General features: G+C 36.0%; 1 protein-coding gene across 1 annotated transcript in view; it reads left to right on the top strand.

Moving 5' to 3' along the window:
- The window catches only part of TENM3 (teneurin transmembrane protein 3), a 1,331,063-nt gene that overhangs the window by 644,286 nt on the left and 661,493 nt on the right, over window positions 1-25,284 (top strand).

Genomic DNA, 25,284 nt, shown 5'->3' with positions numbered 1-25,284 from the left:
ATTTAGGCTTCCATCACTAATCTGAAGTGTCTGATACCAAGTCACCTGGTACTGGCCTGAAATTACTTTTACATCTGTATAAAACAAGCATCATTAGGAGTAATCTCTACAGAGTTCTATGATTCTTTTTTAAACAATAGCTCCCCACCGTTTCAATCCCATGTAAAGGGATTAAATTGTGTACAAATATAATTAACTTGGCCTAAGTGAAATTAAGGAGATTTTAAGAGTGAAAATCAGACTCAGAGTTAAGTAGTATAATATTGCAAGTGAGATCAGAATGAAAGCTACTGTATAGATCACTGCTGCTAATGTTCAAATAATTTAGAAAGTTGGAAAGGTATGGAGCCCTTGAGGAGACTTGAAGGGAAAATTAATAGAATCTAGTGATAAAGCCTTAACAAAAAATATTAAGAGACAAAAAATTGGATGTGTATGTCTGAATCTAGCTTTGTGGGTGTTTGAGGGGATTACAGCTATCATACTTTGGTCTGAACTATAAAGTTGGTAAATTAGACTTTATTTACCAGCCTTCAGTGACTGAGGTTAAATCAGCTAAAATACATATGTAAAGAAGTTTCATTGTGGACCTACAATCTCAAATTTTTACTTTTTTTTTTTTTTTTCTCAGCCTAGAACTGTCACTCCTTTGTAGAATTTTACCAGATATTGCTCATGTGCCAAGTCTTTGCACATTTACATACGTGAAAAAGGGGCTTAAAATTCTCTGTTGGAATTCGGAATCATTTCACATCATCTTTTATACTTACTTACTGAAATGTAAACAGCTAAATAACAGGTAACAGTGATTCTGACCTTAATGAGGACTGTGTAATATTTGTTTTTACTATTAATATAAATGAAAAACCTGTTTCTGTCCAGTCATTAAAGTCTCCTTAAGCAGCACACTGAAAAACAGTACTTTGGAGACAGTGAGAATATTCTCAGATGAATATGTACACACAATTTTTACAAGTGTACCATTTTAATGACTGAAATGACATTAAATTGAATTCTTAGTTTTGAAAACTTTCAGTCTCATATACAGTAGGAAAGTGATTCTAAATAATAAATGAAAACCTGATTCCTACCAATCAAGAGGCAGGAATACAAGGAATGACAAACCTTCTAATTTAGTGTAGAGCAGTCTTTTGTGCATAACTGTTGTCCTTGGATCAAACCATACTTTTTAACCTCAAACAGAGAAAAAGAAAAGAAAACAAAAAATAACAAAACCGAGTCTTGGTAAAAAAGAACAGAAAGAACATCCTTTAACAGGGATGGAAATGACTTGATACTCAACTCAAAAAAAAAAAAAAAAACAAAAAAATACGCAGTAGGCATTTTTGAGTTCCTGCTTAATCCTTCAGGTAAACTGTGCAGCTCAAAAGGATGTAAACCATGTTATATTCAGAACGAATACAGGAAAGTAAGTCAGGACTAAGAAAAGAAAAAAAAAGAAAAGAAGAAAAAAGAGAAGAAGCTTAAGTTTTCTAACTGGGAAAAATATATATAAAAAAAAATTATAATTGCCTGCTTGTCTGTGGAAAGGGCCACATTTATACTGCTTGTTAAATAGAAACATTCTCTGGGGCAGTATGCTTCTTCCAGTCCTCTAATCTTAGCAGATGTGGATGTGAAATTTATCCATACTGATATATTGAAAAAATTGCCAGCCTTCCTATTTTTTAGTAAATGTAAATTATAACTCCCAGTGCTGATGGTATCAAACTGTATGATGATTTAAGAGCAACAGACATGCCAACAGTATGGGACTTTTTACTCTAAACTTTTTTATCTTGTTGGATACTGGTAGGAAAATTTGTTTTATCTGTATAATCACTGCTGTGGCTTCAAATCTTGAAGTCCAGAATAGTGTTTGATCCCTTAGAGGCCCTGCTGACAAGGTCAAAGGTGCAGGTTAAGAACCTGCAAGATGGAGTAGAGTCACAGTCAAATTTCCTTGAAAATAGTATTAAACAACTATTTCTTTTTAGTGTAATACTAGGTTAGTATGACAAGGATAAGAATGAAGAAACTGGGTTTGGATAATATTCATCTTCTTCCTGGGTTGGCCAGAGGGGAAATGACATTCCTCTTGATGTTAAAAGCAGCAAAATAACTGAATTTTGTTTGTGCAACACTTCTGTATGGAAACCTTGACATTCCTCATTTCCTGATGGTAAGCTAATACAGTGGAAGACCCAACAGCTATAAAAATTTGGCAAATAGCAGAAGGGATTAAAGAGCAGACTTTCAAGAGTTTGCAGTGCTGTAGCTGAAGGAACGGTACTCATCTAGTCTTTCTAGTACATTAACACTTTAGTAGTTCACTAACCTCAGCAAGTTGAAACAAACATTGTCTGCACTCGTTCTGTCCAGTGGATAGGAAATAAATGATTACATTTTATAGTGCTGCATCCTAAGTATGAAGCTAAAGCATATTTAACTATTATTTCTTTCTGTGTGCCAGAGAATATATTTCTTTAAAGAAGGGCAGCAAAATGACTAGTGGTCCTATGCATATTAGGTAATAAATAAGATGGATGAATAATTGAAATCTTGTACTGTGTGGGCATCAATAGATTAATTTTTACTAGCAGACTTATTTCCAGTAATGATTTTGGGAAGTAATCTCTCATCAGCAAGCTGTCACAGTGAAGGAGAGGATTTTAGACTTTTGCTTGAAGTTGTACTGACTGTGCTAGGCTTGTGTGCTCTATCTTTCTGTATTCTTTTTTCTTCAATTGTATTCAAACCAAACAAGGAATACTTATGGGCGATTAAAGGCTTATTATAGAAGTTGCAGTTACCAACTCAAACACCAACTAAACCATTTTGAGACAGCACTGAACTTTCTAACTTCTTTACATGCTCTTTTTAGTAGAAAAAAAAAGAAAGCATTTCAGTGTAAGCATAGCCTTTCATAACATGAAAGGGAAATTGATCTTTGCTGTCTGTTGATGCAAACAAGAAAAGTTTGTCTTGAAATATGATGTTCTTTGGAATAATTTTGTTCTAAGGCCTTCCTGGAGAACTTGAAAACTGAAGCCAGTAAGTCACTTGAAAATACTTTCTCTTAAATATGAAGCTAACTCATGATCTGTTTAGCTCCTGGATCCTTAATCTGGTTCCAGTATTTTCATGTTTCTACATCACAGTTTCTTTTGATGTATTTGCCTGTGATAGTTTTAAAGCCGTTGTCTCATCTGGATATGAAGCTTTGTATAGGCACAAAGATTTAGCCTACTCCAGTCCTGATTAGCACTCGTGGTTTTTTTGTTTGTTTGTTTTTTGTTGTTTTTTTTGGTACAGAACCAAAACAGTATGAAACTCTAAAACTGTAGCCAGACTATACGCTTACAAATGTTCTAGCCTGGGGCAAATAACACTTCCACCATTCTGTATCTGAAGTTAAGGAGCCATGTATTCCCACTCTCAGCCTGTATTTGTAAATGGACTTAATATTGTCATTACAGATCCATAGAACTATTTTTAAGAGAGCCACAAGGATCCCTGTCATGTAAGGGTGTTGACTACGATGTACACATCATTCTGCTGTTGAAACCGGTCACAAGCAAGATCCCTAGGGAGAAGCAGCCATACCAGTAGTGCACTGAAAGTCAGTGCTAATTAGAAGCATTGTTGGAAGTTCAGTGCAGAAACAAATACCCAACAGTTGCAGTATCTCCTCACTCCTTAAACACAGTCCCTCCCTCATACAAGAAACAAAATGTTCTATTGCAATAGTATGTGAAGAACTCAGCTTCAACTCTTGTACCTGCTCATTATCTGTTTATTTCCCTCTCTATTCATGACTAAAGAGATACTTTATAGGCTTTTTTGTGAAACCCATTAAGCTATTTTGAACTTAGTGGCCCAGACATTTCTGCAGAAATGTTGCTTTTTAGTTCTTCCTTATATGTGTTGCTGCAAGTTAAAGTCTCTTGTCGGAGGGCTGAAATCTCCCCTTATTTTTTCCTCACAACTTGTGTTGAGTTTCTGACGCGCTTTCACGGTTCTTTTGCCTAGGGCCAACAAAATTCTGCGGCAGTTATCATCAACTTCTTCCTGGTAATTGATGACTTCTCCCTACATAGTGTGGTAACGGAGAAAGCCTTTTGTACACTATGTAATGTTTTACCAGTCTTAAACATGGATGCATCCAATCAAGAGTGCTTTGAGTAGTATCCAGTGATCCTTTGGTTTCTGTTTCCTGTCTCTGTATTTACTGTCATCTTCTCAAGTTGTAAACTGAGTATCTCCACCCTCATGTGAGAGAGTTGAACTTCTATTCTCTTCTACTTGCACTACAAATTTACATAGACTTTTCAGTAGCAATACTTAAGGATGGATAAAAGGACAGGCTGGTCTAGTGGAGCAGCAGGAAAGGACAGACAAATAAAGAAAGGGGGGTTGTTTGTACAGGAGCTATTCAGTGGATGAAAGCATTAATTTTCTAAAATGAAAACCTGTATGTGTTTATGTGCAGCAAAAGATATGCTAGATCAGCAGAGTCTGTGGAGTTCTTGGCCACGCAAATGTCAGGTGTGCCATCCGTGCTACTGTATAAGAACATTTGTGCACTTGGATTAAGTATGCATGGAGCACAAAAAGGTAATGGTGAAAGTTTCTTTGAAAGAAAGAGAGAAAATAAATGTCATTAGTCTTTAGATTTATTCAGGAACTTTGATGAATGCAGTATTCTCTACAACAGAAGAAAATTTCAAATAATTTACGGAAATCCCTATAATAATAAATATACATATTCCAAATTACTGTTCTTAACTGCACTTAATTATTCTTTGTATAGTTATCATCAATACACATGGAGTTAAGTTAATAGAAATGATCAAAAAGTGGCAGATAAGAGCTAAACACACTTTACTATTCCAGACATGATTTGAAATAGATTTTAGAAGGAAAGATCTGAAATTATCAACAGCTACTAACACAAACAAAAAGGGAAACCTTATTACCACGATGTGTGGGTCCTTTTTTCAACCACCCAAGCTCACTTTCATTATTCTTCCATTAACTCACTGTGCTGCCTACTTCTAGCCCTTGCTGAGCAAACTTCAAGAGCTGCACCCAGCATGTGTCCTGTAGCTCAGCACAGGAAGCACTTTGGTACTCTGTATTCATGGGAGAAATGGAGGAGGGAGAAAGACCATGGGAAACAAGAAAGAAAGAAATCTAATGCATAGGTTGCTGTTAGCTCTTCTGTATTAAACTGAGCAAGGAAATAAAGCATTTTTCCTTATTATTAGATGGGGTTGGATCCATTTCCTTCGCGCTTCGTCACTTATTTTTGTACTATTTGCATTGTTCTGGATGCATTAACTAGGTAATGGTTAATACAATGTCAAATTCCAAATGCACAATACCTTTTCCTTTATATGCACTTGATGACACGTGTAAAATTTAGACAAACTAGTTGTTCATTACACTAGTACAGAACGCTTCCTTTGAGTACACTAGCAGCTTTGATTTGAATGCAGTCAGCTTTATTTCCACTACATGGCCAATTCTTCCTTTGTTTTCAGCACTGAAACCAAATTTCCAGTCTTCCCTGTACTCAGTTAAGTAAATTTTCCTGTATATGTTTATACAGATACAACAGATAGTTGACCAACATGTATTTCTTTGTTGGCTGTATAGATATGTAACTATCATGAAAAGGAACTAACTTCTTACAACTCACACGTTCAGCTGAAAATATGAAATATTTATCTCTATGCATTTTGTATTAATTTACAAGAAAACATAGCTTTATGGAAAAAAGTAATCAATCAGATGGAGGAAAATAGAAATGAACTGTTTTTAGTCTTCTTCCTTCCTCAGTAAGAATATGAAGATTTAAATGTATGCGGCAGAACCAGATGAAATTACATTCTATGACACTTTATAATTCTGAAACAGATATGTGATTGATTGCAAGGTGGCGTAGCTGCTGGCATTTTTTGTTGGCACATTTTGATGATGCAGTTTCTTAGGTGAACTTCAAGTACATCAGTGACACATACAACATTCCAGACACTTTGAGTGATTTCAAAGCTAATAATTTATGAGAGCTTTTGGAGCCAGTTATTAGGTTTGTCTCAGGAGAGATTTTTTTTTTTTTTCCTTCAGTTCCTCACTGTATGTTCTGTTTATCTCATCTTGTTTTTGCTGGAAAACAAATACATAGAACTTTAATTCAGAGTGTCTGCTCTAGCTGTGTCATGACCTTAACAATATCGCATGTATGTAATGGTTTGGAATTGTGAATGCCCATGCAGCAGATGAATCTAGAAAAAGGTTAAAAAGTATCTGAAAGAAAGCACCACAATAAACTTGATTTTTAAATAGCTATAGAAACATAAAAGAAAAAAACTTTAACAATAGGCTTAGTACCTTTTTTGTGAGGCTATTAGGTTCAGTATACAGATATGGACTAGCAAAGTGAATTTTCTCATATCTACAGTGATGTAAATAAGAAAAAACTGCTGAAGTTAACCCCATTTATCTAGCACGTCCATAGTTTTCTTCAGGAGTTCAGTAGTTGAAATCAAATCAGATGCAGTGATTGGGATTGGACTTAATGACCCTTGTGGGTCCCTTCCAACTCGGGATATTCTATAATTCTATGATTCTGTTTTTTTGGTTTTTTTTTTTGTTAAAAAACAACACACATTCCCTTGTAACAATGGTAACATATGTAACATACAGTTCTATAGGATCCTTTATGCATTTCCTTAAGAACCAAGTGTGCTCAAAGTCCTTCATATTACATCACAGAGCAGCCTAGTTTTGATTAGCCAAGAAGTGCAGCATCACTTCATAAGACATGAAAATATTTAACATATGTAAGAGAGATCTAACAGCCACCCTTCATGGTTTTGAAAGACAGTGGAAGACATGAACTTAGCACAGTCCAATTGACTTCTGTTATTTTACTACAGCAGAAAAGATATAAATGAAGGATGATAAGCAGGTTACATTGTTATTTCAAACAGTAAATGAGTACTTATAATGACATTGCTTGTTTTGTTCCTAAAGTTAGTGCCAAGTTCATTTTTGGTGTAGCCTCAGTGATGTTAGTGAAACTTTTCCTGGGACGAATGTGGCCCACTGTGTTCTGATTCCACATATTCCAGAGAATTTCACACTTAATTACTAACCTGGAATTCAGTCCTTTAAACGATGTTTAGGAGAATTATTCCAACAAGAAATCCAGCTTGATAATGAGGACAAATGGATTATCAGGCTTTTATGACTAGTGGAAGAAGGATTGCTGCATGGCACTGAGTTTCTGTGGAAAACCAGGTGACATAATTAACTAGGAGCTGCAGTGAAATACACCCACGTTTCTTCATCTCTGTAGACCCAAAATACAAACTTCATGGCTGCTAGTTTATATATATATATATATATAATATAATATATATATAAAAGGAACTTCTCATTGTTTTTCATATAAGGTAATTAGAAGTGCTTTCAAAGTCTTAGTAGAACACTTTCAAAATATGCACTAGAGACTAGAGTAGATCTTTCTAGGAAGTTATTTTCATTGTCAAGAAATAATGTTCAGTTATTCTGCTGGTAGTTTTTAAATGTACCTTAGAATCTACAAAGTTTAGCAGTCCTAGAAATCACAACCAAAATTCTTTACTACTACTTGACCCACCATTTGCGTTATAGAAGATCCCTCATCTTTTAACACAAAATATGCAAATTTATGCAGCTAGTTTCTGTTAGTGTTTGTGAAAAGGGCTTGCGATGTAATATGTAGACTTACACATTGCAAATGAAAATGTGTAATTAAAAAAAAAATCAGCAAGGAGTAAATACGAGTAAAGATACTAACAAAGTAAGTGTTGTGAAAAGATTCCACGTGGAAATTTCTGAATTTGTAAAATATAGATGAGAAATATACACTCAGTGCTTAGCATTGGCTAGTGCCTCAGTTCTTCTAGTAACATTCTTTTTGATCACACTAATAATACACCATGAAGCATCATCACTCTGTGGATGCAGTTAAAGCCTATTTAAGCCAAGAAACTACTCACCTCTCCCAGGGGAAAATATCAGAACATTTTTATTTTTACCTCATTCACTCCAGAACACTTGATGAGGGATGGTCTTAACCACTGTTAGAGGGAATTGCTGCCACTAGTATGCCTGGAAAATGGGAGAGAATGAACGGGTAAATATGGTGCTGCAAAGTACTGAATAAGATGATTCAAAATTAAATGCTTAAGGCTTACTTGAGCTTCAGTCGCAGAAGATTTATGCAAATCAGGCAGTTAATAGATATTCTTGTCAGTGATCTTTTGTAGAAAATGCAGATAAAAAATTCCACTCTGCCTCCTCTCCCCATTCTCTTCCCTGCTCCCAAGAGCTAATTTTCTGCCACACAGGCCACAATTTTTAGGTCTCACTTTTTCTATATTTCTTTCTCATCAAAATTAATTTAAAGGCACTTTGTGGCATTAAAGCAGCTAACTGCTTTTCTCTTATTTTGGCTTTTTAAGTTGTGACATTTAAAGATCTGCTTTTTTTTTTTTTTTTTTCAAAAGAGAAACATAATAGAAATAGCCTACCTATTAAGGGATAGTAAATGTATTCATAAGTAATATGCTTTGAGTCTTTGGGTTTTCCTGTACTGGGTACATAAAACAGGTGAAAAGTCTTCACTTACGCAGTATCTTTGCATCTGAGGACAAAAATCTGGAACTAATACTGTTAGCAAACCAGATTCTTGTTTAGGCACTAAGAGACAAATCGAGAACTAAAGTACTAAAATAACGAGCCGTGCTATACTTAACTTTTAAGTCCTTAGCAGAGCATTAGATGAAACAGAAAAACAGGGTAGAAAATGTCTCTCTTTGTTCACTGGAGCCAATTTCTGTTACTCTGTGTAACTGTAAAATTTTCATAAACAGATCAGACTCCATCTTAATGGAAACTGGCTTTATTTAACTGCTATTGGTATTGGGAGGCTGTTTCAGATCTTCCGCTGCTGTCTGATCATTAATACTTCTAATCTCCAGCCTAATTTTATTCATGGACAATTTATAACATTTTTCTTCTGCCATGAGTGCCCTTTAGCTTAAGTAGTCCTTCTCCTTTCATGGCATATATTCTTTTCCAAACATCGTTATTTATAGAAAATGATTATATGTCTTCTTAACTACTATATATCTTCTTAACCATTATTTTGCTAGCTTAAAGAGGGTGATCACTTTGACTCGTCTTTTGTTTGATACACTCACTTGTCCTTTGGTCATCTTTGGAGCCCGTGTTGAAGCCTGGTTTCCGCTCTGTTCCACATGAATAGATTGTGTATTCCCTGTGTAGGTCCATGCAGAATGTTAGGTGTCCTCAAACGGGATTCACAAGTACTGAATGGAGATCCAACAAAAGTAGTCATGCAAAATGGCGATGTACCTTTGGAAACAACTAGCAAATTCTAATGTTTGTGGATCGCATTTGAAAACATCTGTTTTAATTCTTATTATGCTAAACCTGACATTGTACGAGTCTCTAGACATTCTATTTGGAGATAGCAAACTGTGCAGAATTCACAGCCCTGAAGTTTGTTTTTGAAAGTTAGTGCCTGTGACCATTCTTTCAAAAATAAACCAGCCCTAACTTATCTTAAAAATTGCTATTAGAAAGAGGATAGTTTTAAATCAGTTAAGAGACTGTGAATGTAATATTTCTCATTAAATGATGTATGAAGTTTTATCATCAGCTCTAGAAGGCTGTAATAAGGGAAGGCAGCCTAAGGTAGGATAAATTAAACAGTTCGGGAGAAATGTTAATTAAGCAGCTTCAAGGAAGAAGAGAAGAATAATGTCTTAATCTTCCACAGTAACCTGTGGTATTTCATTGCTCTATTACAAGCAGGGAATCTGGAAGCAAAGTTTTGTAGAAGAGCAAGTAAACATGATCACATCATTCTGTTTCTGGCTAGAAAAAGTGGAAGTGTGTCAGAGTGGCTATTTTGGTGGCTCTGTTTGCCAGTCTTTAACAACAGGAGCACAAAAACATAACTGTAAGAACTCTTCAAGTTTTATCACTTCGGAGAAGTTCTCAGAGACTAATTATGTGGTCACAAAATCTAACATCCAGCTGAGATGCTGGAACAACCAAGGTATATCCATATATCTGAGGTTACTACTTACAATAGTGTTGTTCTTATAAGTCAATGGCTTTCTTCCCATTATTTGTAGGTAAAGATATCCTTAAATCTTTCATAGTGGTAAAAATCAATCTGAGTAATTCAGTTCAGACTAGACCTTCCATTCTTTTGGATCCCTATTTAAAGGTGACCTAGCAAATTTAACAAAGCCTCTGAATTATGAGGGCCTACTCTTAGCTAGATTAAACAGCTTATGAATTATCCTAAGATAGGAGTGTTCCCATTGTCTTGCCTAAGATATTCTACTTTGCATGAATAATATCATTTACTTCAAAGAGAATGAGGAAGTGTGGGTATAAAAGTCTGTCCCAATGGCTAGAGTTTCTGCAGAGTAATGGAAGTCACTAGTTTGCAATTTTTATAACAAAAATTGTTGATGCATTTACCAACTGATTAATATCTCTCAGTGAAACTTTCTTAACCAGCTGTTGTAGTGAAAAGGACTTGAGTAGCTGAGCCAATAAGCTAGAAATGTATTCTCATTCTTACTTTTCTCTGTCACTATAATCTTTGATTATCCTATATGCGCTGGAATTGCTACAACAGGAAGGATGAAGAGTGCTTGTATAATGAAACAGTAGATTGATGATGGCCTCAACTCATGAGATGCAGGTTTGATAACTCTTCGGCAAAAGACAGAGTAATATCCTGTGTCCTCCTGCATTGTGAGCTGTTAAATAAAAAAAATGTGAAGGGATCATCCATTTGCATTTAGAACTAGCCTATAAATTCAATATATTGATCAAGAACTTGATCCTGCAGGTATAGTCAGGATGCATGGTTAGCACTTTTTTTCTTTCTTAAGGACGCTGAGTATTTGACTGCTGACTATATGAGACTGATAGCAGTTCAAGATAGGTGCTTTGATAAAGAGAAATTATATTGATGTGCCAAGGAATACCTTTAATATTTAAAACTGATATCCTAAAGTTGTATGTTTGGTAATAGGGCTTTTAAATTTGGAATTTTAGGCTCAGATGACTTACCATAACCGCATACTGTCTGAATGAGAATCAGGTGTCAGTGTCTTAGAGCCAGCACAGAGGGCTAAAAGCCTATTACGCATTTTGAAGTCTATTATGTATTTTATGTTAACTGTCTGCAATATTACTTTCTGTATTTTTAAATATGCTAATGAAACTGTACTACTTAATGTATTTTTAAAACATAAATTATTTTCCTAGCCTGAATGTGGTTCCTACATGTTTGCACATTGCTTTGGGAAGACCAAATAACAATTTAAAGTGCTACACTTCTGTAAATTATTGTATTTGAAGATTGATATGAAGATCCCTCTCCCTCCCCATGATTTTTTTTTTCTAGGATTTATCACAAAAAGCTAGAACTCTCAAAATCTTAAATCTCCTTACTAGTGTTTTAAGAAAAACTGAGATATATTAACTGATATATTTAGCATGGTGTTTTTACCCAGTTTAGATACAACTGAGTAAATTTACAAAGAATCAAAGAAGCATGTTCTAATAAGGGATATGTACAGAGAACATGACAGATCAGAATTTGGAGGTGACAACTTGAAAAAATTGGAAGTCAAAGCTGAGCTGACTGGGAGGGAACATAAGCAAAATGGGGGACTGAAAAGAAATGAGAATATAATTTTGTCAGCAACCTGAAAATGGGATGGGAATTCTTAAACTGAACAAAAGTGTAGAAAGCGTTAAAGAAAGAGAAAAATGCAGTACTGAGAACGACACTGAAGGTATAAGTGTAATAGATCAATAGGAACAGAAAATGTCAATTTGTCAAACACGAACGAGTTAATGAGAAAAGGTTGGTTTTTGTGACATTTCTAGATCTTGACATTTTACGAAAGAGAACTGTGAAATTACTGATTTTTCCTTATTTTTTAAATTACAAATTGAAATAGTTCTTGGTTTATAAATTCTAATTTATATTTACAAAATTAAAATAGAAACAAAAAAATGAACATTTTTCATCATGAATATACTAGAAGGTTCTTACTGGTGTTGGAAAAATCAGATTTCATTTTCTTACTCTGTTTAAATGTAAAATTTACTAAATTATTCGAAATCTAAAAAAAATCTTGTGGAAGAAGGGAGCAATTTTAAAAGATATTATTTGGTTTTAATAAGTCCCACAGAGATTAACATATTAATAAAATGGACTTTTCTGGTAAATGAACAGAGAGCAACCTCAAACACTGTACTTCTCATCATTCAAACAATTTTATTTTTAGTGCCTTTATTGTGACAACTGAGATCTCAACCAACTAGCACCATCTGGACCGTGCCTGTTGTACAGCCCAGCAACAGCATAAAGCAGGGATCGGGCCAGTGAGCAATAAGGACAAACTGCACCCACATTGGCTCCCCCGGCTACTGTAGAGTCCTGCAGTATTACCCTCAATGCTTGGCACACATAAACACTCCTGTGTGCCAACACATGCCTTCAGTTTCATAGTAATAGAGCAGCAATTCAGCCTTCACACATCCTCTGAGCTGTAAAACTGAGCACAGTAACAGTTATGTTATAGGACCACGTGAACATGATGTGGGCCCCCAAAGTGATCCAGGACCCCAGGCTCCTTAGATGCAGGTAGGCAACTTTAATGAGCCTAAGAGTGCTCACGGTCTTCTTTTATTTATCAGTGTAAGACAGCTTCTGATATCTCAGAGACTTGGTTAGATACAGCCTTAGAACGTATTCCAAATTGGCAATGTTTCCCGAGATGTCCCGCTGTTGATATGTTTAAGTCTTCAGTGACTTCTTGGAGTTAATTTTGAAGTTCTGTGTATGTTTGAGGTGGTCCAGGTTTTGAATTAACATCTGGGAGAATGTGTATGAAATATCAGTTCCATGAGTGCTTCGTAGAAGCAACAGACAAATATGAAAATCTTTCTCTTGATGCTGAATACAACTGCAGAGCCAAAAATATGACAAGATACTCTATCTTGAAAACAGAGCAGCAGCAGAATATAGACTTGAACTTGCAAAGGATGAAATGAGCAGATGTTCTGTCAACAACTGATCGCTGTACAACAAAATGAAAACAAATGAAACCAAGACATTTATGACATTTTACATAAAGTAGTTTTCCTCCCAGCTGTAGCTAGAGATTGTTCTTCTGGGCATCATTTCGTTAGACATAGAAACTTTGTAAAAAATTAGAAAAAAAAAATGTGATTCTAATACTAAAGGTTACTGGAAGCAATGAGGCTTCTTCTTCTGCAATTTGTATTGCCTTCTACTGCTTTTTAGGTAATTTTTGTTTTTATACTTAATAGATATGCTATTAACAAATGAAGTCATGATCCTAATTTGTCCAAAGTATATAGGAGTTAAGAGGTGTGGTGCAGATTGAGAATTATAGTTTTTGTTGCTTTCAACTAACTTTTGCAAAATGTTAGTTCTGTCATCCTATAGTAAGTCTGCCACAGCACTGCAGCTTGGAAGGACTCAGTTCAATCTCCCCCTAAATTCTATATATGCTACCTTAGGTCATCAATATGAATATGCATAGAGCTAGCTGCAGGATTTTAAGGAGGATCATCATGATTCCACAAGGCTTTTTAACACTGTTGGCGTTTATTCTTAAAAAAAAAAAAAAAAATGTTCTTTGGATTGTCACAGGTAACCACTACTGTATAAAGAAGATTTAAGGGAAGTTTTACATGAGCACAGAAGATTCACTTCAATCTTCCACACATGAGTCCCCTGTCCTGACATTTTCATCATTTGAAATCATCAGAATCTTTTCTTTTAGTTACTATCTTTCAAGTCCAGAGTAGAGTCTCTCTTGCATATTATTTGTCAGTCTTCTTCATGGGTGGACACAGGAAATAGGTGGATCACCTGAGCTGTCCCAAATGAGAATTAGCCAAAGCTTTTGACCAAAATCCAGAGCAATCACTTTAGGTGCCCGATTAAGACAATGCAACAATTAAACTTGGTGCCAACCAAATTAGGTGTCTCAGCTATCTGTATAGTAAATGGAAAATAGGAGATGCTTCTGTTGCCTAACAGTCTACATGCTGAGGGGTGTACATAGAGCTATCAGACAAATATACCAAGGCATCTGGGGGACTTCTTAGCCTTATATTCTAGTGCATCTTTGAGAAATTTCACACCTTCTTGAAGCTGGTTTCCTCTGTAGTCAAAATAAAAAAAAATGTATAGGATTACTTTATCGTCTGCAGGTGAAGAAACCTGTGCAGGTAGGAGTGGGGATAAAGTTCTAGATTTACATCAATGAAAACAGAGTTATTTAATGAAAAGAAAAGCTGCATACACAGGTAAAGATGCCAACCTATACAGAATAGGTGTAAATCTCTTAAGATTTTTACATCTTACAATGATAGACATTAAAAATCAGCTTAACAAGTTTTTCATTAGAGAAGTACTCCTTTAATTTTGAATTTGAAATAACATAAAATAAGTATGTATTAACATTTAGTAAATGTTAGCTTTTGATGGAGACTGTAGTACTTCATGGTTATAGTAAAGGAGGGGTTTATTACTATGCAGATGTTCAGAGATCTCATGGCACCTTTAATCAATAATTTTAAAGACCGATTACCTTAATTTAAATTGATATTTTACAAACCATCATCCCTAATACTATGTATTGAAAATGATGCACTTCACTGTTCACATGTATTGTAATTCATTCTGCAGTCTGTTGGATCTTGACAGGATTTTGTTAAAAACTTCTCGATAGTGATATTTTAGAGCACTTTCTCTAGAAATTGGGTAGTCAGAATTATTGTAAGACTAAATAAAGAATAACTAGCTTCATAAGATTTTGATTATAGGATAACTTCTGGGTTTATATTTTGTCTTTGGTGTTCTGGTGGTTCTTCCTTGGTGTTTATAGAATCCTTGTGTGAACAGTGTGAACAATCGCTATGCTGACAGCCATAAAAGCTTATCAAAATGAACATCATTACAGTACAAAACCAAAACCCTTGTAGAAAATATCCTTTGAAACAGTCAGAGATCTGGCCTTTTACAGAATAACTCCCAGTTCAGCAGAGAGTGCATAAAAGGTGGAGCTCTGCCAGCACTGCTTGCTGTATTTTTGTGCTGGAATTAAGGGATGCTGGAAATGGAAAAGGAACACAGAGGAGAGCTTATTTCTGTGGACTAATTTTATGAATATACTTAAAAGAATGCTTGCCTTGACATGTCCATACCATTTCAAGAGTCAGCTTAGGTAATGTTGCCAAGTGGGCTGTCCTTTGAATTTCAGTTGTCACTACATTTTTTAAAAAAAGTTCATTAACTGTCCCTTTTCTATGAATTACTTTCCTATAAACCGTAAATAGATCCATACTTGGGATTTAGTTCTGTACAGGGAGAATGTCAGCTAAAAAAAGCAGCCTAAAACTGCTGATGCTTAAGTGAGGCTTTCTGAGGAACAGATATTCCTTCTATATTCTTGAAGTTATTCTAGCTGTATAAAGCAGGATGAAGGTTTGGCTACATGTTAGTTTTGTACTTTGATGAATTGGTGCTATAATATTTTCTTCTTGTTAGGCTCATGCTTAATTTCCTATCACACGCTTGCTATAGTGACATGAGGGTAACAAAGGGCAGAAAGAAGGCATCTGGTGATTTTTACCTGTCATTCATGATATAAGTGTGTATGCCATGCTCTACTTCATGCTAAACGCAGAGCAGCAGTAAGACAATCAGTGATACTCTGTCCTCGAGTAGATTAAGAAATGACAGACAAATATTCAAGTGAAAATTCCATAAACTAGAGATGTCAAAATCATGAAAATGCTGCAAAGTATGCACATGCTGGAATGAAACCTTGACTCAATGACAGCTCTTAAATGAGAGCATGCCAATCCCCTGGCGTTTCTTACAGATGGACACAAAAACAATTTTCCAGAAAACTCCCCTTCTTCAGGCTGTGTTTCACTAAAACATCTAAATGACAGGCTAGTGCGAAATCAGGAATCTCAGCACCACAGACCCTGCACTGCTGCCGCTCTGACAGCCCTAAGAGGGGGTCACGGCTTCCTCAAAGCCCAGGGTCTCTGCGGGGACCTCTCTGTCCCAGGCCTCCTGGCTGTGGCTCCAGGGGCTGCTCTGGGGATGGCCCCAGCTTCGGGCATCCCCCCTGCCCTGAGCCAGCCAGCGCTGCCCTCCGGCCTGGCTCAGCCGCTTCCCTCAGGGAGAGCCGCCGCTTCCCTCCCCTGAGCAAAGCCGACAGGAGGTAAGGAGCTGCTTTTCTCTTTCAGCTTCTGCGCTGCACCTGTGGCAGAACTCCCGGGGCTGATATTTATGCAGTAAACTGCAGACAAAAACTATTTTCTGTCAGGAATAGAGCTGTGTGGCCCAGCAGCACAGCCTTGCTCTCCCGGGCCAGCGGCCAGGGCCAGAGGGCAGCTGTGGAGGAGCAGGCAGCTGCTGCAGCCGCGCTGGTCACACAAGGGCTTGTGGCACGAAGAGCTAGTAGTATTCATAAGCAGAGAATGAAACATGTTTCAAAGCACTAAAGAGAGAAAGGTAAAAGTTGATTATCAGTGCATGCCGGAGGGGATTCACGTTAGAGTACTGTAGGTTTGAAAAAGTAGCTTCTTTCCCCCTGGGAGAAATACAGGGATGAGCACGTGTATCTGAGCGATGGTCATTACATTACTGCTCATTGTTTTCTGGTAGAAAGCTTAATGGCTTTAGTTCTGTGCTGTCAAAATTTTAAAATATCCCAAAGTCATAATGTGTTTCTGTCCAGCTTCTGATACAACTTTAGATCTGTAGCACCCCAAATCTCTAGCACAAATTTGGTTCTGTATTCTTCAAAGTTGACAGTCCTTTATGATCTTGCAAAGTTATTTTTTCTTTTCTTATGTTCAAATGCAGGAAGTGCATTAATCACCCTTTTATGTAACATTGAAAACTGAAAAAATTACAGGGTTTTTTGTGTGGTTAGTTAAAGACTATTTTAGTAGGATACATTAGAGCTCTTTGGAAAAGTTCAAAGTCTGACATATTACATCTAGCTTATCTTCAGGTGACTTTTTTTCTCATTTATGAACACAGTCTAAAAGTCAGCATCTGTCATATTATTCAACAGGAAGCTACAAGCAATTAAAAGCTTGTGCCCATATTCCCACTTTTTTTTCTTTTTTTCCCTCGTAGGCAAGGAAAACTTACAAAAGGGAAGTGAACCAAAAGTTGATTTGAAAGTATGAGGGAGAACTTTACCTGATGAGCCCCTCTATCATAATCCACAGCTAGGTCCACGGCAGGGAAATGTAGTGCTATGGATCAAGCCAAAAATCTCTGAACACTGATGTTTGAAATTCAGACTCTTACTGTTGTTATATTTCATAAGGACTTTTTTTTTTCCAAATGTTATCCAATAGTTCGTATATTTACTGTTTAACAATTAGCATCATACCTGAAAAAGCATCATAGCAGATTAGACAAATGGCAAATTATTAATTTATAGTAGATACATCTTTTTATAACAATCTGCTACTTGCAGTTGAGAAGGACAGTGATGCAGCAAAACACGTACTCCTTTTTTACCCCTTACATCTTGCTCATCATTGTCACTTATTTGACAACAACAAAGCATCTGCAAGCATTAATGCATGCAGCCTTTGAAAGGAGCTAGAAAAGCAGGTAGCTAGGTTTACTTTTTTCTGAAGTATAGAATTTCGTTCTTGGGTAATGTCTGTTGCCTCTGAATTCAAATTAGGTGGATTGCACTGTAGTTAGGGTGGCAACTCCCAAGTGGAGGTAACTACTGTATCACAAGGCCTGCTTTCACCCTTTTAAACTTCTAGAGAGGAGGAAATTCACAGTTGAGCTGTTATTTCTCATTATTAGTCTTAGATCAATGGTGGATTATTTTGGAAAGGTCGAAGAAAATAAGGGGAATCATTTTTGAATGATGATTTATGAAAAATTTACATGTTTCAGTTTTATGGAAGTGTTGTGACCTTTTTTTACTCTCCAGTAACTCAAAAAGAGTTTGGTGTTAAAAGTTCAAGCTTGTCATGCAGTTAATCCTTGATGAGAACAAGTGCATGTGGCATGTCTGAGCAGATCTGATTTAGAAACAGAAAAGTTAGTTTTAGTCCTAATTTGTTAACCCTTTCATCTTCAGCAATCCATCTGGAAGCAGCTCCAGATGCGTGCATAAGGCATCTGCAGCAGGCAGGAGCACATTACTTCATCTTCACCAGTCATTCTCTTCCGTCTTGCTCTGAGTTTAAAATGAGAAGGGAAGGGAAAGAAGGTTGTTCCTTTGCATAGTGTCACTTGCCAAATAATTTAGTCATATGTTACACATTTGCTTTTCAAAGTATGTCCTAATTATGACATATTTACCGGAGTACTTTTAGTGATATTTTCAAGGAAGAGCTAGGACTACACCAAATCAAAAGATTATTTTGTGCCTCCTAGAAGTATACCTCGAGGTATGACTCCCACAGATCTGCCTGAACGTAGGACTGTATCAGAGAATTGATCAGTGTTTGAACCTGGAGCAGGACTGTGGATCCACTGGAACCACCTCCATTAGGACAGTTCTTTTAAAAGTGCTTCTTTTTCATATGATCCTCCTTTAGTGTAGTCCTGCTTTTTTTTTTTTTAATTATTATTTCCAATACCAAATCTTGAGCAGAGGCAAGAGTAACGAGTTATTATACAAACAAGTTAAGCCATATTTTAAACTATTAGCATGAGTTTTCTTGGCTGTGAAATATTAAACTCTAGGATTAAACCCTAGTAAACTTTGGGCAGAGCATTCATATTTCTTTGAGGTTCCCCAGTTTTGGACTTGTTGAAGTCCTAGAGAACTTGAGGCAGGCATGGCATTTTCAGATTACCAGTGGCAGAGCTGGCTTTTGTTCCTATCTGTATTTTGGTCCTATGACCTTTCAAAAACCCCATTATGGCACATGAAGAAATGAAGGAGAGTTTCTTCTTATATTTTTACAGATTAAAGAGCAGAGACAGAGATTTTATATGGCACCTGTTAATGGGTCCAAACTGGTATGTGCTTTTTTTGTGTTTGTGTGTGTGGTGTGCTTGTTTGTTTGTGTTTTTTTTGTTTTTTTTCTTTGTTGTTGTGTTGTTGTTGTTGTGTTTTTTTTTTTTTTTTTTTTTTTTTTTTTTTTTTTGTGTTTTTGTTGTTTTTTTTTTTTAGAAAGTCCATTTTATTCTGGCAGACTTCTAAACACACACAAACAAACAAACAAAACACTTTTTCATGTATGTATTTTTCTCTTAGATGACAGCTTGTTCTCTGGTTAGATTTCATTCGCTTATCTCAAGTCTGTGGAATGTTGCGTGCCAGTCCTCAACTTAATGGGTTCCTCCATGCTTGTGGGAGAGTAACTGTTTTATCCATACTTGCACCCTAGTTTCACACCCTTTCCCGTTGTCCCCAAGGCAGTGTCGTAACACAGCTATTGTTTTCCTCACTGCTTTCCATGGGAGGAAGAAAGACAGTTTGCGTGACTGAACTACAGTGATCTTCCAACAGATGGGAGAAAAATGAATCCAAAGTGTGAAGAATGTGGACCCCTATTGCGGGTGTTTCCTATCAGTATTTTACTGAAGTCATTTAATTCTTTACCAGCACAACAGTGGTCCAAAGTTTTATTTAGAGTATGTGGCAGAATAATACTTTTTAATACGTGTTCATTAAGTAAACCATGGCATAAATGTGTGAGTACAAGAATAGTTCCTCAAGTTTAAAAGAGACAAGGGGTTGATGATGTGAACTGACCTAATGCATGTCATAGAACAGTTTCTACTAATAGTTTCTTCATCAGGGCTATCAGAGTATAAGTTTAGAATGACTATTATGTAGTACACTGACTACTCCATTTATTTATAACCTATAATGAAACATGTCTGGAAAGCAAAAAATGACCGTTGTTTTTTGCCGATCAGCACTGCTTATATTTTTCTGTATGGATTACTTTTATATGATTAAAAAAAAAAAAAGAAAGAGTGCTGCAGTATCAATAGGTATTCCTAAATGCTCAAGTGTGCAATAAACATAACCATCCCTTTTATTTAAATTAGGTATTTGATATAAATCAACAAAGCTCAGTGGCAAAAACTGACAATTCCATGCATAATGCTGTAAAGAGAATGATTACAGAAATATTTAGTGCATCTATAATTTTTTACATGCTGGCAGAAAAAATACCAACCGAGTAGCCTGTACATGTATTTGTCTATTTTAATTTGTAGCATTTCAATCCTCAGAGCAGCTCACTTTTCTTCCAGTAGACTAAATAAGAAATCTATGATTACTTACAGAGTCCTTAACAATGGGAGACTCTATTAAGCATGCAGAGAAAACAAATGCAGCCCATGAATTTAATTCTAGTTTTCATTATCTTTTATTTGTGTATCACACCCTAAAGCTGTCGATTGTATTCTCATATTCATTTCTCAGCAAAAGTTTGGAGGCAGAGGGGAATTCACAGAACAACTGAGTTGTTGATTCATTGAATGTGAGAAGAAATCCCTGTCTTTTCAAAATGAGAATGTGTTAGGTTACTAATGTATTTTTAGAGTGTTTCACTCTGGAAGGTTCCTAATTCCTGACTGTCAATTAGTAAATTATCACCAAAATGCAGTAAATATTTTATGCAGGACAAAATACCATTAAATTGAGAAATCTCAGTAGCAAATGAACCTACTTCAGTGTAATGTCTCAAATTATGTCAGGAAATGTTCCTTGTCAGCATGGTGGTGTATCTGGCCTCTGTTCAACCTCCTGCAAACCATTAAGAACCCTTTTTCCCCCCTTTATATAGTCTGCTTCTTACATTTTTTTTCTCCAGTTTGTTTACTCAAGAGATAGTTTGGCATAGATGCAGCATCTGGCTTCACTGAGGTCCTGCTTTTTGTGTTTTTAAGCTGGATTGACTGAAGCAAAAGGAAGCTGAATGACTTGCCTGAGGTTGGCTCAGTGGGGATTAGAACCAAGAATCCTCTTGCCCACAGCTGTTTGATCTGAACAGTAAACCTCCCTGCCTTCGTATTACCTCAGCAAAGCAGAGGGGCATAGCTCACATTTAGTTTGTTTATGAATTATTTCCAGTAGTGTTTTTTTTTTTTTTTTTTTTTTTTTGACTTTTGGATGTTCTGAGGTAATGTTTCCTACTCTAGACCTTTTTGGAGATGAAACACAAATCCATTTCTGGGGTTCTTATTTCAGGTAGCATTTATCTTTTGAAAGAATGGGATGCATCATAATGTTAACAAACCAGTCTTCCTTTTAGTGTAACTTCATATTTAACCATAGTTTCTTCAGTGCTCGGCTTTTACAAGGAACTGCCAAATACATCTCTGGGAAAAAAAGAACACCCAAGAAATGTGACTTTCCATAACCTATGTGACGCTTAGTAGTAAATATGACTCTGTGCATGTACACACACACATGCACACATTTACCTATATGTATTTATAAAAAATATACCTCTGCACACCTGCACTAATACAGACTATTGCTTTTTGAAACTTAGTTTTAGGTAATGGCCAATGATTATGCCATACTTTAGGAGAAGAGACTCCAATATAAATCTTTTGTTTCCCCAGTACTAAGGCACAAGGCTTAACAGCCAGTTGAGCATCCATAGGAGTTCTAGGTTTTCTACTGGTGAGTTAAGGAGTTATAGGGCTTCCAGCCATTCCTTACAGCAGAGTCTTTCCCTTACTAAGAAAATCCCCCATGCTGGTAATGCAATTGTAAAATTTTATGGGTTGTAGTTGCTATATTAGAATCTAGAGCCAAAGCTGTGGCTGAAATTTTTCTTGTATCTTTCAAGACATATTTTTACCAGTGATGTTATAGTCACAGTGTTTTTCCAATTCTGAATGCATAATTAAAGCGCAGTTTTCAGATCTGGTGCTAGAAGACACACTGGCCTTGAGGGATTGGTAATTATGAAGAGATTCCTAATCTATTATACATGACAGTAGGGAGAGGTGAAAATGAGGAGCAAAAGCTGAAGGACATCAACCTAGATTCATCTGGGAACTAGGAAGTACACGAGGTCCGTATGTGCTATGTGCAATTTCCTTGCCATCTCAAACAAAAATACATTAGTGCTATTGGAATAAAATAAGACTTTTTCTAGTTTTCTTCTTTCCTCTCTTGCAATAAACCTGGAGGAGCTTCTGTGTTGAGAAGACTTGTCCTCCTGGGCAGAGAACAAAAAGCATGTATCACGACATATGTTAGTCACATTTCTTGGGCATCAAGTGGTAAACTGGCTGTACAGCGTAAGCGGAGGGGAGATCTTGCTCTCTTGAGAGCAAAACTAACTCTACTAATTTTGTAAGTGGACTTCTCAGTAACCCTGAACAGTGACTATTCCTGGGTGTCTCCACGTTGCTAAATCTAGAAATGCCTTCCAGCTCAATGGGCCTGTTATGTTCCCTGGCTATATCCTGTTTCTGTATCAGAGACCAATGGGCAAGCGTGTTGCCCTGCAAGCCTGTTTTACATGAAAGTGAAAGTGGGGTTCACAGACCAGGTGGAAGCTGCAGTGCATTTTCACGGTTTCGTCCACCTGAATTGCAAGGGACATAGACCCTTGAAGCATACCACACTGCAGTGAGCCAGGTAATCTGCATGCAATTTCTGAGACTTGGTTTAGAGATTAAGGAAGATTCCCAATGACTTTTTAGGTCACTAGGAGATTTCTTAACAAACTGAAGAAAGGAAGCAGAGTAAGAACATGCCTAATTTGTAAATAATTTAGAAAATTAGCATCAATCTGACCAATTCAAGTCTATTCCAGCTTGTGAGGCTTAAGGGAGACCAGATGGTGGTAGTGCATTGGAAGTTATCCAAAACTGCTTTGAGTTAATTGATATAGTGAAGGGGAGGTCTCTGGAGAAGTATATATCCCCAGGTAGTTGATTGCTTTGGAATTCCAACAGAGAAGAAACGTGTCAAAAATGAGAAGGGAAACATAAGTTATTGGGTAGTTATATCTTAGACTTGGCCCAGTTAATTCCTAGCCAAACATGCATGAAAAAAAAAAAAAAACTGTGCTAGAGAAGGAACAAGTGATTGCTGTATAACTAAAGTGAATTTTAGAAAAAGCTTATTTACCTTCTGTATTTCATGTATTTACATTTATTTCCGTAGTACTTTTAGCATATAGAAGAAGTAGATTTATTTTTAGTTTGAACCTGGACATTTTAATCAGAATGGCAGTGGTGTAGCTGCTAACCATATATTGTTACATTCTGCTAAATGAAAGTGTCCATGTACTAAATTGGAACTCTCAGCGGAGGTTGTTTAAAATCTATATAAAATAGATCAAATGAAACTGGAAAAGTAATTGATAGCTACAGCGAAACTGAAAGTGAATATAAAACTTAAAATCGCAGAGAAATCAGGACTTACATGACGAACATTCACTCCTCTCTGAGGCCTTCTAATTGAATGCTTTCAGTCAGCACACTTGATAAGCAAGGAATCCACTTCAGCCTTATATTGACATCATGATGAATATTTAACAGGCACAGAGCATCACCTTTGGTAGCCTAGCTTAGTTTTCTTTTTTCTTTCCTTTGCTCCTTTCCTTTTCCTTGTCTTTTCCATAACTTTAAATCTCTTATTTTTCACCTTTTGTGTTTTTTGTCTTGCTTTTCTTTCCCTCTTCTTCCTTTTTTTTCTCTTTCTTTCTTTTTCTCCCCTCTTTCTGTTCCTGTTCTTCTTTTTCTTTTTCTTTCTTTCTTTTTCTTTTCTTTCTTTTCTTTTTTTTTTTTTCTTTTTCTTTTTTTCTTCTTTTTTTTTTTTTTTTTTCTTTTTTTTCTTTTCTTTCTTTTCTTTTCTTTTTTTTTTTTTCTTTTCTTTTTTTCTTTTTTTTTTTTTTTTTCTTCTTTTCTCTCTCTCTTCTCTTTCTTCTCGTCTCTTTCTTTTCCTTTCCCTTCTCTTTCTCTTTCTCTCTCTTTCTCTTCTCTTTCTTCTTTCTTTCTTTCTTTCTTTCTTCTTTCTTTTTTTTCTCTTTTTTCTTTCTTTTCTCTTTTTCCTTTTTTTCCTGTTCCTTTCCTTTTCCTTTTCCTTTTCCTTTCCTTGTCTTTCCTTTTTCTTTCATTCCCATATTTTTCCTTTTATTCTTTTTCTTTTTTTTCTTCAAACATACTTAATTATCTTTATTTAGGTTAACAATGAGATAAATCTTTCAACAATCTTATTGATTCATTTGGAACTGTTTCAGCTAGGAGACTTAGCATTTTCCATGCTTTTATTTCATATGATCCCTTTCAATCTTTTTAGTGTACATACCATTAATAAGAGCAGTCTATGTGACCTTTTTGTGTGGGGTTAATAAAGAATGCAGTTTCATAAGCTTGATTCAATTTCCTTTATGTGAGCATACGGAATAAGTGACCATTATAGTATTTGTCTGGTTTTCCGTGCTTCAGTGTGCAGTTACCAACGTTTTTTATGAATGACCACATCTGGTGTGCATTTGGCACGTAAGGTGAGACAAAAGCAAAATAGATTTTCCTTAGCATTAAATCAAATTTCCACACAATGTACTCTCTAATGTGGATCTCAAATGTATCAGGTCATAATTATTTAGCTGCATTGCATTTTGTGCTTTTTTAATTCCATCCCACATACTCAGTTTAATAAATGCATGAGTAGATGCAATATTTGAGCTTATATCTTACAAATTCAACACTTTCAACAGATTCTTCAGACTTCAAAGATTTTAATATTAGTATCATAAAAGGTCTTTGAAGAATAATACTGGAACATAAGAAAAATGACTGCCTGAGTGTGCCCTATCATTTTGAAAGTGTTTTATTGCTTTAATTCCTGTCTTACTAAAGTAACAAGCAGAATAATAGAAGATATACTGTAACAGAGTTTGCAATTTATTGTGAGGCTTGAACTGGTTGAAGACCCTATGTGATGTGAAAAGGAAAACCTCTGTTTAGCTGAAAAATGGAGACAAGCTACAACATTAATGTTGCAGCAGCTTTAAATGGAGTGCTATCTTTGACTACTAAGTTGTCTCTACAAGCCCAGTATGTTTGAATGGGATAACTCTATAAGCATAGGGCTCATTTGGTGCTTGTTGTGTGTAAACAAGCTTCTGGAA

Source organism: Cygnus olor, chromosome 4, assembly GCF_009769625.2.
Source record: "Cygnus olor isolate bCygOlo1 chromosome 4, bCygOlo1.pri.v2, whole genome shotgun sequence".
Lineage (NCBI taxonomy): Eukaryota > Metazoa > Chordata > Aves > Anseriformes > Anatidae > Cygnus > Cygnus olor.
Note: the sequence above shows the minus strand (reverse complement) of the source record. Positions and strands in the feature narration are given on the sequence as shown.